The following is a 15,609-nucleotide window of genomic DNA, read 5'->3' on the forward strand; positions in this document are numbered from 1 at the left end:
CTGCAGGGAATAAAAGACTGGAAATCTGCGCGGTACAGCAAACTTACGATTGGGCTGCTTCCAAGCTCACTCCGCTATCTCTAAGTTCCACTGATGCCGGAAAACAGACAACATGACGTTTCCTGCACTTAAAGAGGCCTAGGTCTGACCAAGGTTCCTCTAGATCCAATAGATTCCATGTCTGGTGAACTGCCAGTACCAGATCACCAATGCCCTGACTCCCTGATGGTTCAGCCACCTTTCAAATTATTTTCCGGTTTCATGAATCCTCAATCTATAAATGAGAGGAGCTTTGTGGACCTAGAACAAGACTGGTAAGTTTTATATAATAGTTGATGCTGAATTGTTTGGATTTAGGTTCTTTTCATCATGTATATATACATACACACCCATTCACATATGGCTCAGCGTATACTATGTATTTTAGAACACCTAGGTACAAAATGTGTTTATGTGGCACAATGTTTACTCCGAAATAATAGCATACATACATCCACTTGGAAGTTTTTCCCTTGTCTGACATATAACAAGGTAATGATTTGCCCCCATGACCTGCCACCTGTCTAGTAATAAAGGCAGAAGGTAGCAGCCACACCCAGGGATAACTGAGAGAAGGTGTGATTTGTTTGTTTTTTCAGAAAAGGAAAAATAATTTTCTTAGAGGATACTGTTTTGTCTATGACATACACCACAGTACCTCCCAACCATATAAATATGTATATATACACACATGCACATAAGTTCCAGCCTATACTCCTATAGAGACGCTAGGTACAGAAATTGTGATTTATGTGGCACAATGTTTACTCCAAACAACAGCTTACATATAACCACTATAACAATACTGTTTACAGTGTGAAACAAATTATAAAAAAAAGGTACTTAGCCCTTCTGTTGGCCAAGAACCAGTTCAAACGATTGGAGAGGTGAAGCCTGTCTCTGAATTACAGCCTTTTCTCCAGTCCTGACTGCAGATACGTTCCTCCCTTGTATTTCCAGGGTTGGAACATACCAACTTGTTGCAACAGGGAGCTTTTTTTCAATCGCTCCCTCTCCTCTCAGGCAGCGTGAGCATACAGGCCAAATGCGGACTTTTGCTAGCATAATCCCACTGGCCACTTATCTATAGCTATAGTTTTTCCAATAGCAGCTGCTCCGTTTTTGGTCCGAGCCAAGTGCCCCCCTCCAATGCAGCAGGGACTTGGTATATCCAAAATTGCGCCCGGCACACAGACGCAGCGCTCACTGCCAAAAGGTAGCGCCAGTGTCTGAACAGCCCAGGGTAACAGCAATCTCCTTAATCGGTGCTGTTACCTGAAACATCCCTCCAGAAGCCTCTTCTTGTCCATGGCTGCTGCGCTCCAGTATACGAAGCTGAAAAACCTACATAAGCTGTGTATGTGCTGCTTGTAGCACATACACCTTCTAAAAAGGTAATAAGTAATATTTAAAAAAGAAATGGCTGCAGCACAGCATGCCAGAGGTCCTACTCCTCTGGCACTCAACCATAGACTGAAGTTCACACAGGGTTGCAGAGGGGATATAGCCTGTCAGCAGGAAAGTTAACTATTTGAGTTCCTACTCCAAGTTCCCACATACAACCCATGGTAAGCAGGCCCGCCACGAGGAGGTAAGAGAAAGTAAAACAAAAAAATGTAGAGCTAAAAAAATACACTTCTGTCCCAAAACCACAGTCCAAAGATCTCTCGGACACCAATTAATAAAATAATTAATCACATTTATTTATAAAAATAGAAATCCCACATTAAATAAACCAATAGTATAGAAGTTGAGTACTAGGAACTCTTGGAAATAGAACTAACATGTGTTATTTCATCAATTAAGAGACTTATTGATTAAATATCAAAAAGACATTGTACACAATAAAATGTCATTGTTTCTACTATTCTGTGGTTCCACAGTTGTGGAGTAGTCTTAATTGATAAATCTATAATACATTCCTTATCTCATATGATGTTGCTGCAAAAATTATGATTCCAATCAGTAGATCCAAATAGGATATCAAAATCATGTATTGGTAAATTGTTAAATGATTCCAATAGAATTTTGTATAGTCACATTCTTTTACTGAATATCATAACTTATACCTTTTGTATGTTTAATATTTGTATATTTTAGAGTAGTGGTTCCTAAACTTTTGCAGTTCGCGGCACCCCTCCAAAATAATTACTGAGCAGTCCTGTTTTAGAAGTTGTTGGGTCAAAAAAATGTAATAAGTATTTAGGTCAGGACAGAAATACTTATTTAGTTGTATGCAAAAAATGCCCCCTCTGCATCCAGACACACTGCCCCCTCTCACGCTGTCCCCCTCTTCTGCGGCCAGCCAGAGAAAAAAACATACCAAAACAAAAACTTACCAATCTACGCGGCATTCAGTGACAAGCTGCGTGAGAGGGGAGAATGCTGGGTACCGGCGCCGCGCGGATTGGTAAGTTTTTGTTTTGTTTGTTTTTTCTCTGGCTTGCCCGCGGCACCCCTGGGAGCCGCGGCGCACACTTTGGGAACAGCTGTTTTAGAGTGATCTCAAGCAAGAAACACTACGCAAAAAGGTGTACACCATCATGTTAACAAAGAACAACACTTATGCAGCAGAGCATGCCTATAGATACAGATGATTTCAGGATCCATTCTGGCCATGTGCCTTTCAATTATGTTAGATTCAAATGACTGAACACAGGGAAAAGGGAATCTTAAAGCTAAACAATTTTTCTTACAAAATGGGTATGCTTCCACCTTTGCAGATTAGATGCCCCTACAAAGCTGTGATTGTCAGCTGTTATTCTAAAAGGGACTGAAACCTGATAGCTTGAATTTGTCAGTCTAAGCCAGGTTATCATTCTGGATTTTACAGTACTGCTAAATAAGAATTGATTAAACAAGTTGACTGTTCCTTTTATATTAATTCACAAACTGCAAAGAACTTAGGGTAAAAAAAAAAAAAAATATCAGGAGACTAATAGGGGTACTTCATAAAGTTCTCCATAAAATAAGGTACCACTGACTGATTGAAGTTTCTTTACATCTGAAGAACTGATGCTTCTAAACGCAGAAGACTACTTAGCCTAAAATACAAGTTGCATACAATAAAACAGCTTGTAGTAATATTCACAAACTTGCAGGTGCTTATCCCAACATAAAATTTGTGATTAAAATTGTGATTGTATGTGATTAATGTTAATGTGATTAGTTCATTAGCCAGAATTTGTCTAATTATTTATATATCAGTAATTCATTTATTTTTTATTATTGTTTACTTATTATTTTTTTTATATGAATTATTTTATAATGTTATATTAGCATTCAGATTTTTATACTCACATGAGGGTTTATTATGTCTATTTGTCTTTTTCTGTCAATGATTGATAAATTAATAATTGAAAGGTTGACCCCTAGCCATCAGTATGTAATACTTAAATACTCTGATAGGAGATTATCACTTTATTATATTTATTATGTTATGTTCATCTTTTTGCTACCAATAAATATTGTCCTCTGCGATCACTGTGGTTCCAAAGCACATAGGTTTTATTCGCAAAGTATATTAAAAAGCAAAGTTTGGTAAGCATATGCCTGCTAGTTACATCACAGAGATATACAGTTACAGTTGTAAGGTCTTCATTCATAGGTCAAAGGTTCTTGCACTCTCAGGTACTCAACGTGGCATTGGTGAATTCCTCTGGTCATTGTTCTTCAAACTGCCAGATGGTCATTCCTCAGGTTCCCGCCACTAGATTTGCATAAATTGGTTTTTATGACACCTGTGTACTGGTTATTTGGTGTATGAAATATTGATATTATTTATAACTAGCGTTCACGAGGTGTGAACGCTACACAAGTAACACCAGAAACTTTTTCATAAAATTGTGAGCAGATTGATACCAAACTCAATGTAATTCAGCTGTCAGAAGCATTATTTAGCTTTCAACCCACATTATAATTTATATGAAAAAGATTGTAGACTACATTTTACTAATAAATAAATGTGGATTGGAACCTTAATAAATGTGGATTATTTACAAGTATAAGTGCGAATATAAAGGTGTTATTAATCCGTGCGATTGTATCATAACACGTGGCGTACTAATCGCACGGTAAAATAATATTAAATTGGTTTACTTTATCCAATTTTTGACTTTCACAAGCCACCCTTTGAAAATATACCCATCACTCTCACCCTAAGAATTTATTGCAGGATCTCAGCAGTATGTTTCATTTTTCTGTAATGTATGTCCCCCTTAGTATGACCACACTGTCTGTGGATATCAGTGAGGTTATCATAAAAGAGAGTCACAATCCTAGAAATTATTTTCTTTTCTTTTTTTCTACAGAACATATACCTTTGGAGCCCGGAGTTAACCTTTAGTATGCCCTTCACCCACATATGTAATACATTATCTGGAAGGATATAAGGTACTATAAAACATGTGACATAAATATAGAATATTCTACTAAACTTCTTCATGCCTAGCAAATCCATCTGTCTGAAGCATATCTTATAACTTATGACATTTAAATAATACATTTTTCACCGATAACGTCATCCTATGTCTGTTAACATAATCTTATTTATGATCCTCCTTCAACCTTTCTAATTAAATGCACTCTTAATAATATCAACGTGTTTTTCATTAACATTTGTGGGTTGGGCTATTGTCTGTTGATTCTGTCATATCTTCCAATATTCACGTTTCTTTGTACGTGAAATGGTGATCGACCTGCCGAATATTGGGAAAATTCAAAGTAAGGGACCGAGCTGTATTACCTTTCCCCTACTGGCCTTCCACCCCATAATTCAAGTACCTCAAAAATATTTAGTGGAAAGAGAACTAGTCCTCCTTAATTTAGTCTCTGAGGCACGTGAGAGCACAACCAGCACTCAGTTTGGTCTAAAACCTTTACCCACCAAAAATTAAACATTTTCATGGATGCCCGCTCAAGTCCAAATTATTACTGGACTGCCATCGCTGGATGCACCTTTCTTCAACTATGGGGTCAAAGTACTTACAGACATAATACTCCTCACACTGTCTCCGAGATCCAAGGTTAGCAAAACTATTCTTTATCCCTGAATTGAATAGTGTAATTGGCTGGACCGATTGTGCAACCAACTTCTCATTCATCCTCATCGCTACTTGAACCAGCCTCCACCATCTGTTCACCATTGAAAGAATTGACTGTCCTGGAAAGAGAATAAGATGACACACCAGAAAGGGAAAACAGGAAAACCGCTGCTCCATGCTGGATAACAGTCTTTGCAAAGTCCTTGGCTCAGGTGTTATTAATTGCAATCTTGGATCTCCCGGCAGATACACGAGTGTCACTCTCGGCTGTAATTTGAACCTTACCTGGGTGTTGACTCCTTTGCAGCCTTTCACTGACATTGTTGTAAGTTCTCAAATGTCAATAATACGTTAATAATAATACGTTATGTAGAGGCTTCAAATATCGTTGTTCCTATAAGAAGGCAACAAGGTTGAATTTTCTTTGCATCATAAGTCGATAACCTTGTAGCCGATTATACATCATCACTTCCATCTTGATTGAAGAGTTCTTTTAAACATAACTCAATCTCTTTATCTGTGTTCAGTTCTGAGTCCTTTGGTTCCTTTAAGCTGGGGTCTTTGACCTGTTTGCAATGGGAGCTGTGGATCCAAGTGCCTTTCTTTGCAACCTTTACAGCAGCATCAGTCGTTAATAGAACTTGTCTTTAGTAGGACCATCCCATCGATCTGTAAGGGAACCAGAGTGTAAGAAATTTCTTACCATAACATAGTCTCTAGGTTGTATCTTCTGTGCAAGAGCTGCTTCTGGTTGAATGTCTTTGTTCAAGTGTTCTTCTGGGCCTTCTGAAGCTTCTGCAACTGTTCAGACAACTGTATGACATATTGAGCAGTTAGATCATGATGCAGCTTGAAGTTAGTCTGTAGATTAATAACGTATCTTGGCTGAAGTCTAATAACAGTTCATATGGAGAGCGATTAAGAAGAGGTTTAGAGGTGATTCTAATACCTTGATAAACTAAAGAAGTGCCATTCCTGTTTCTTTAATAAGCTTAGTTATTCTTTAATTACTCCATTTATTATTTCATCTTATTTTGAAGCCCCCCAGGATGTGTGCTTTTATCAGACCCAGACCAATCCAGGGTGCCAGACAATGCACTAAAAAGAGGCATTATAATTCACAGCAAAAAGCAAGTTCACTGAACTTTGAATCCAATTCCCCAAAAATTATAATATAGTTAGGTGGGTTGTGTACCATTGTCCAGGCGTGAAAAGCCCGACAGTACTTACCCCAGCAGGAGGAAACCGAAGAGCTGCTCTCCGACTGACTGAAATGACTGACTATACCATGTACCTTGTACACGCATTGCCTCCTTAAATTATTACCCGAACAAGTCGGATCACATTGAGTCTCTTCAATGTGATGTCAGCAACCGCTGCCGGTTTCTTCAGGGGCCTCAATTGAGAAAAGTCACCCTTGTAAGCGGTCATTCATTTCAGTCAGTCGGCGAGAAGCTCTTCGGTTTCTTCCTGCCGGTGTAAACATTGTCGTGTTTACTACAGCCGGAAAATGGTACCCAACCCGATCTAATACTAGCATAGTCACCATGGTGTCTGTGATCCGCCTTGCAACTGAGTGACAGCTTTCATACTTGTTTTCTCTTGCAAAGGATTGTATAACAGTCAATTGTTGTAAACTACTAGTAGTCTTCTTCTTGGTCTGCTTCTGGGATGAAGATTCACAGCCAGCAGCAGCAGTGGGGCCAACGCTCAAGAATTCATCTGAGGAATCCAGGATAGTGGAGGAGTCATCTAGCCTTAGCAACTTGGTTGCAGCACGATCGCTACTGAGGATATTGATGAGGACGGTGTTGTGGGTATAGATTGCAGGCGTCGGGATCTAGCTGAGAGAAGGGACCTAGCTGATGATGGACTGCGTGTTATTTTTTTTTAGCATAAGTTTATTTTCCCAACAGCTTGCCATGAACTTGCTTCAAGTGGCATAACATGGATGAGGTTTCTAGATGGTTATGGTCACTACTGCTACTGACTGTGACTTTACAAACACTACAAATGGCTAGACAACTGTTGTCAGGATTTGGGTAAAAAATAATTCCACACATAAGAGGTGGATTTTTTGGTCTTATGCCCAGGCATGACAATGGCCTTCTTCTTATCACGCGCAAGAACTGCTTCCACTGGTGCAGGACTTAAACAACATCTTCCTCATCAACATACTCATTAGCGTCAGCTACACAAATATCCCGTTCATTCTGTTGCAATTCCAAAGTGGCATCCTCACTTTGTGCATCACTGGTTACACTTGGGCTGTTCATGCACACATTTGCAAAAATGCTGAAAGGGGCCTTCTTTATGGGTACACTATCCGAAAGGTCAGGATTACACATAACACTCGTGGATAGACTCTCCTCACGGAATTGTGTCATTTCTGAATCTGAACATACATTTTCCTCTAATGCCTTTTTTCTTCCAGCTCAGCTTTTACACGTAAAAGTATTTGGACGCCACTTTTGGAGTCCAAATGACAAGGTCTTGCTTGGTCATGACTGACCTTACAAGAAGATGTCTCAGTGACAGTTGCAGAACTAGCACTCAGAGAAAGGCGAAGGCCTCATTCTTTTTTTGCCACTGCGTGTGTAGAATGGCATGTTGGCAATTGTATTTTTTTTCTGCAGATAACTTTGCCTGGATTACAGGTCTTTTTTTCTTGACCAAGGTAAAAAGGTGTTTTTTTTTACATTTTAGTTTCCCCAACTTAAAAACACTATGCAAATTAACATTGGCTTTAGCAGATGACGTAGAGAGATTACCATCATCATGACTGGTGCCAGCAGCTGCATGGTGCTCCTGGTCTTCTGTGAATAACACAATACAATGTGATTGCAGATTAAGAACAACACTGCCAACCCTTTTATTTCTATTTCAGCAATGACAATTAGCAATGGCGCTCTCCTGAATGTCACTGAAGACTGCTACCCCTCATCTTTATTTGCTACCTATGACGCTGTCCAACTGCACTAGAGACTGCCAAGAACTGTGCTACCCCTTCTGTGTCCCTTTTGTGAAATGGCGCTGAATCACCGTGGAGGGCAATACTTCTAGAATCCAAATCTCGCGAGATCCGAGATCAGATGACATAACAATGACGTTCTGCCTTGTTTCCAATTCCGAGGGCACGCAAAAGTACCGAGACGTCTCGGCTCAGTACTCGGATCTGCTAAGTTCGTGTGTGTTCGGTTCTCGGGGGAACCGAGCCTAAGCATCTTTAGTTTTTACCTTGTATGATGTGTCCTCCATCCTTTGTTGAGAAACAGAAATCCGTAGGTTTGCTAACAACCCCTTAGCTGATACGTCTGTATGTATCGTATGAAATAAAGAGTCTCTGATGTGATAACTTGTGCTTTGGAACCACAGCAATTTGCAAAACATATTAAAGGGCAAATTATTGCATGCATACGTTTGCGAGGTCGGCACAGACAAGCTTCTATTAGAACGCTCTGGTTTCCAAAGCCAGAGATGAACAATTTATACACTGTACAGTCATAAAAAGCAGTGACATAAAGATACAGTACTAAGGTACACATCCATAGGTTGATGGGTTATGACGGTCATTGCCTCTTGAGGTGGAGGTATCATCTTTCCATGTGTGGCCAGGTGTCCTTCCTCAGGCTCCTCTATAGTTATATCTACTGTTCGTAATGTGACAATGCTTCATAAATGCTACCGGAAACGTTCTCATGCGATCACAAACAGAATGAGATCAAATGCAATGCAATTAACATGTTGGAAATATTAGCTTCTTCACCACATTATATTTTATATTAACTGAAAGATTAAACTTATTTACATGTTGATACATTATGACTCAGTTGCGTATTAATTGCTAGGGATTACCTGATTGGCAAATTGTTTTTATCCCCAACTTTGGGGACCAAAGGAAATATGAGGTTCAAATATTGTCCATAATTTTTGAAGAATAAAAAAAAAAATTGCTAATATGTCCTACAGTGACAAGAAGGTGTAAGGCAGAGTAGTACTACTAGTGACTTTCACTCAAGGTCAGAAGCCTGCCATAACCACTGCTTCTAATGGATTTAATGTAGTGGCGTTCAGTACAAATCATAACATTTACAAATACAGACTGCAAGTTTTCAGTGTGGTGCCAGCTTAATATCCCATCAAGTGATCTCTTTCACACTCCCTCCCTGATTAAATCAGTTAAGCCCACTTCTCCTAAAAGCATAATAATTTCTTATTTTTATAGTACTATAGAGGAAAGATAATGTTCCTACTATCATCTCTAAATATAATGCCCATTATAAAAACTACTAGTCCTTGCTGGACTTATTAGTTTAATGGGTGAGGTTTACGTGCATGTTATCATTTTGCACAGTGTGTCACTATTGTTAATTTAAAAGGACCACTCACCTTAAATGTGAATTGCTTTAGACACCTACTTCAACAATTATGTTCTAATTTTAAGAAGTCTATTAGAACTGTAGATATATGGAGTGGATTAGCACAAGATGTTAATTAGGATAACAAATGGAGTCTCAGAATTTATTATTGGGAGGGGGGTGGAAGGGGGCACGTTTGTAAAATCAGCAATACATTTTACTGAGAAACACAGAAGTGACATTGGCACATTGACACCTGAAGTGCAAGTTCGAGAAAGGAAGAGTTGAGCACCAAGTAAACGTTATGGCAATAAAGTCAACCTACTTTAGTGAAAATCACAGTAGACCCACATTTGTAAGCGCTTATAAAAGGCGTAGGAATATGATGTCAAGAAATCCCCAAAAAATAAAAAAATAACGGGATTTATTCTTACGATAAATCTTTTTCTCCGAGTCCATCTGGGGGACACTCCTTGACCATGGGGTTGAGTCGGGGGGAGGAGTCTGGCACCCAAAGAGTTAACTTTTTTCAGCTGACAGCATATCACCCCCGCTAATTCCCACATACCTCAGTTTGATTACAAAAGCCATTAGGAAGATAGGCCAACCAAGACACACCACTCAGAGGGGGGAGTGGAGACAAAAAAACAACGAAAAGTTGGGGGGGGGGGGGAAATCGGAGTGTTCCCCAGATGGACTCAGAGAAAAAGATTTATCGTAAGTATAAATCCCGTTTTTTCTTTCATCCATCTGGGGGACACTCCTTAACCATGGGGACTTACAAAAGCAATCCTTCTGAAGGGTGGGAGCGCTCTGATCTCCTTGCATGCAGAACACTACGGACAAAAGAGGCGTCCCCAGACGCAAATATATTAAATTGGTAGAATTTCGTAAAGGTATGGACCGAGGACCAGGTGGCTGCTCTGCACAGCTGGTCCGCCGTGGCTCCATTACGAGCCGCCCAAGACGCCTCAACCAACCGGGTAGAATGGGCAACAATACGTTTCGGCACAGGGAGATTAATACTTTGGACATAAGCCTCCCTGATAGTCAGGGTAAGCCATCTGGCAATAGTTTGCTTAGATGCTGGCCATCCCCGTTTGGAATAGTCAAACAACACAAATAGAGACTGTCTTACGTATCTTTGCAGATCTCTTAACATATATACGTAATACCCTCACTACGTCCAAATATTTGTCTTTGTTCTTCTGTTTGGTTCTTGTCCAGCAACCACCAGCTGAGAACCTACCTCCTCTACTGGTACCTCGAGCACGGGAATGCTCCTCTGGGATGGGACCCTGCCCAGGGTAAGGTCGCGAAAGATGTCACCATCTTTCCCAGCAGCTTCAAAGACCTGGCTACTGACAGCCTCTTGTCTGACAGGATCCTGCCTGTCCACTCCATCTAGGACCTCAACTTGTCCTGTGGAGACAACCTTCTGCTGAGTACCAAGTCCCTCCCTAGTCTCAAGAAACTCATTCTTAGACAAGGGATTCTCTGTGACCCTTTCAGACTCTAGAAGTTCGGTCATAGACTGAACAACTCGTCTAGCCTTAGCACCCTGAATGGGTGTGACTAAAACCTTTTCCCTTACTGGAAATTCTAAGCCTGTATAGCTTCGTCTGAACGAAGCAAATCGACAGCCCTGAGCTCTTTCTGATTTGACAGAAACCAGCGAGGTAATTTTTTCCAAAACCTGAAGTGAGCTGGTCCCATGAATTCTATCACGATATTCTGGACCTACTCGTCTACCGAGGACCCTGTCTGCTGCCGGGCAAACCCAAGCAGCCGTCCTCCCACCCCACCCTCTGGAACCAGAGAAGGGTGGTAGTCATGCCACTGGTCTATCCGGCAGCTTGGCGGAAGCAGCTCTCCACGCCACAGGGGCAAAGGATGACCTTCCCCTACGGGACTGTCTCCTAGATTCCACGGCCCCTGGATCGGTAGTCTGGCCTCTGCCAGACCCGCCCCCGTAAGGAGGCTGTCTGAAGAACGAAACCTGGGCCTAGCCCTAGGTCTTGGAGTATTTACAAGCAAGGACGTCTTCTTGCCCCCTGAAGCCTGTGAAATCAAAGAGTCTAATTCTGGACCAAATAACTTCCCACCCGTATACAGGATGGATTCTAATGATCGTTTAGACTCTGAATCCGCATTCCAAGCCCTTAACCATAACGCCCTTCTAGCTACTACAGCTGTAGCTGAAATAGATGAAGCTATGGAGGCCGAATTATGGGCCGCTTCATACACATAGCCTGCTGCCTCCCTTAGCTGCATGGCCAGAGGCAGTAAATCTGAATCCTGCAAGGCAGACTAACTGCCCTGCCCAGACTTTCATGGCCCTAGCTACACAGGTAGAGGACAATGCTGGCCTGAGGCTAATACCGGCGGCCAAGAAGATAGACTTCAGCAGGAATTCTAATTTCTTGTCAGTCGCGTCCTGTAAGGTCGCTGACCCGGGTACAGGTAGTGTAGTCTGATGACCAATCTCGCCACAGGTGTATCTACCTTTGCCACCTGTTCCCAACGGGTCATATCCTCCTCCTGAAGGGGATACAATACACCAAACCTCCTTGGCATAGAGAACCTTTTATCTGGATATTTCCAAGAGGCCTCTACAGTATCCCTCAACTCAACTGAGGGAGGGAACCTGACCACCTGCTTAGAAGCCTTCTTAAAGAGGGAGCGGTCCAAAGACTTTGTCTCCTCTACTTCAGCAAACCCCAGGGTCTGACGAACTGCTCTTACCAGATCGTCCATACCCTGGTGCCTAGTTTCCTTCTGACTCTATAATGGATACATCTGAATCGTCCAACAATTCCCCCTCCTCCTCTGAGGAACTCTCAGAGTCTGACACTGACCACAGCGCTTTAGCGGTTTGTCTACGTCTTTTAACACTACGCTCGTGTCTGGGGTTCTCCAGTAGATGGGTAAGCCGGTCCAGGCTTTTAGCCACCGCTGACCAACCCACCTCTCCCATCTGGGAAACCCCCGGGAGGGCTGGGGAGGGAAATACACCGACCCCTGGGGAAAATGACTCATCTGTCATTCCTACTGTTATACCCTGAGAAACCACAGATGTAGCTGGGATCTCAACTGGTTTAGAGAACAGATTTACAAGGGTATTAACTCCCTGTGTTAAGGCAGCCACCCACTCAGGAGGATCTACCATTATGGTGGAGGTGTCTATAGGCTGTTTCACAGGAGCCACAGTGCAGGCTGCACAGAGCCCCCCCTGATCCAGCCGTTCACTTGTTAGTTTAACATTACATTTTGAACAGACATTATGTTTGGTACGTGTTGTTTTGCTTTTATCTGCCATCACAAGATAAGAAAAACTAAATCACGTTTCAAAATTCACAAACACTTCTCCAATTTATCAGAAAATACAGATTAGGTTATATTAACATATCATAGTATTTCTGATTATAAATAAGACAGGCTTGGAGAACTTTATAGTTTTCTCATAAACAACAGTTCTCTCAACACATCATTGTCTTATAATATACATGTCTACATATGCACACACATACACAGAAGAAAATAAAAGTGATACTCAGCGGGGAAGATATGTGTCAACAGTGCACTGCTCTTCAAATGACTGCTGCAACTGTCCTCCTTTTGAAGCTTGGCGCCAAAAAGGGATCTTCCATGTGCTCTCTCAGCGGGGGAGGGGAAGAGGTGTTTCTCAACACATTCCCCTACCACTGGAATCTTCTTCTGTGTCTCTGCTAACAGTGATTTCCCCAATCTACTTAGGTGAAATCCTGTTGCTTTATCTTTCTCACATTTTGCTACCACACCGCAAAAATACAGGTACATATTTATCTATGAACCAGTCAAAAGATAGCATTTCTGTTCCTTTTCCTCTATAGAGTATAAGGTATAATTTTTTTAGTCAAGCTGAAAGGCTGCAGCAGGTTTTTCAGTAGTGACTGCAATTAGCACAGAACACCTGGGCCCATTTAGCATTACATTTGGAACAGACAATATGTTTGGCACGCCCAAACACTTCCACAACCTTTATCAGAAAATACAGACTAGGTTATTTAACAGATCATAGTATTTCTGATTAAATAAGACAGGTTTGAAGAACTTTATAGTTTTCCTTAAACACAGTTCTCTCAACACCTCATAGTCTTATAATACACATGCATATACAGAAGAAACAAAGTGATACTTAGCGTGGAAGATGTGTGTCAACAGTGCACATTGCTTTTAGGATACGGATAACGAATCATTCTTAAGAAACAGAGGACCAGAGTCTGTTTTACAACAAAAAAAACAGTAAGACTGAAGACCTGGGCAAAAAAAACAAAAACAAACATTTTTTTCACTTATTTTTAAATAAAGAAACAATACAATTGACTTGTGTATGTAGTATACTTAAAAGGGAATTAGTAAAAGGGGGTGTAGCCTAAAATTGTGGAGCACATAAAATGCAGCAGTGTGTTTAGTCATTGATCAAAATGTGATAACAATACTTCTTGCGCTCAGTTACTCTTTTCATTAAACAGTCTGACAGTGCTTGGTTTCTAGTAACAGGTCCTTCCACATCAAAATCAACATAGGGTTTCAAACTGACCGTTTCAGATTAAAATTGATTTTCAATACAGCCATTTTTTAAAAAAACATCTTCAAAACTTGTTCATAATGTTTTTCATAAATCCCCAAAGTTTTACTTTGGGATCATCTGCTACAGAGAATTCACTTTGGACTGTATTAAAATAATAAAAATGAGAACTATCAAGGCCGATTCATTACTTCTATTTTTTTTCTCCTTAAACAATCTCTTTAATGTATATTATGTACGATGACAGCATGAGAATACTGAAATATTTAAAACATTTTTGATAATTTAATATCTGTCACATTTTAAGAATGTTTACTACTTATCACCACCATTTGGTGGTGCTGCTTTGAATGGATGGTGCTACTTGATGGGTTGGAACTGGCTGAAGGCTTCATTTGATTTTTAGCATTTCCATTTCAGAAAGGGTGTACATTCGACCTGTTGGACTTAACGGATTCATCTTACACAGATCATCTACCACAGCAATCTATAAAACATCTGGCTCCCCTGGGTATGATAAATATGGTGATTGACTAGCTGGATGGAGAAATGTCACTTTCACTTCATTGATGTTTTCATCTTTCTCCAGAATAAATGTGAGCCACTATTTGTTGTCATAGACAGCAGTTACGTACCCTCTGGTGTCAGCAAGTGGGAGCTGATACTACATCTTGAGGAACTGAACAACGACCCTCTTGCTTTTATCAAAGTCTCCCAAGTTGTTTTCTGCAGCTGACACAAACGTTTGGAATTTCAGAATATAATTTACACATCCATTCTGAAACAATTCTCACCCCCTTATTAGAAGCGTGATTACCCTTTTTAAATGGGTTGAAATAATAAATGTACCTGTCAATTTTTTCCCCATCTTTATACTTCTTTACTTTTCTAAAACAATTTAAAACACGACAAACAGGCTTGGACTGGGCCGATGGGGAGTCGGGGGAAATAATTCTCATGAGACTCTGCTGAGAGGTAAGAGGAGCATGTGCAGAGCTCTGACTGGAGGAGTCCATCACATGCTTTTCTGACCTCTGGAGATCAGCTGCAGCCTCATGGGAATTATTTCCCCGACTCCCCCACAGCCCAGTCCAAGCCTGCTGTGGTATTTAAATTGGTTTAGAGCTGTGCCTTCTCTTCTCTGCCTGGCTGGTTGACTGAAGCTTCTTCTTGTGAGTAGTGTTGCTCCCAGTATGCTGTCTATCTCCCTCCCAGCACCTCTTCAAGTTGCTGTTCCTCCCCGCTCCCAGCACACATTCTCCCAGTCCGATACTCCACAGTAATTAAACACTCACTTTTTCAAATGTGATACAAATGATCCAAGGTCAGGTAACGTTTGGGTGGGATTAAATTAGTGAAGGGGCTTTTCTTCACTAATTAAAGCCCACCCAAACCTAACCTGTCCCTGTAAAAGGCAGACCTATTCCAACACAACTGAAGCATCTTTCCATGTAGAGTACATTTCTACTTAAGTTTACACACCTGTACAGAAATGGAAGCAGGCGGTCTCTGTAAAATCTAGTCCTCAAACACACCTGAAGAGGAACGTGCAATCCTCTACTGAACTGAACTGGAAAAAATATTGTTTTGTTGGTTCTCT

At 40.8% G+C, this 15,609-nt stretch overlaps 1 long non-coding RNA gene across 1 annotated transcript; it reads left to right on the top strand.

Moving 5' to 3' along the window:
• Positions 1–981: 981 nt before the first annotated feature.
• Positions 982–14,885, top strand: LOC142140405 (uncharacterized). Its single transcript, XR_012688456.1, has 3 exons — positions 982–1,433; positions 4,350–4,431; positions 14,430–14,885. It is a non-coding gene; the product is annotated as an uncharacterized LOC142140405 (long non-coding RNA).
• Positions 14,886–15,609: the final 724 nt, after the last annotated feature.

This window comes from Mixophyes fleayi, chromosome 2 (genome assembly GCF_038048845.1).
Source record: "Mixophyes fleayi isolate aMixFle1 chromosome 2, aMixFle1.hap1, whole genome shotgun sequence".
In the NCBI taxonomy this organism is placed as follows: Eukaryota; Metazoa; Chordata; class Amphibia; order Anura; family Limnodynastidae; genus Mixophyes; species Mixophyes fleayi.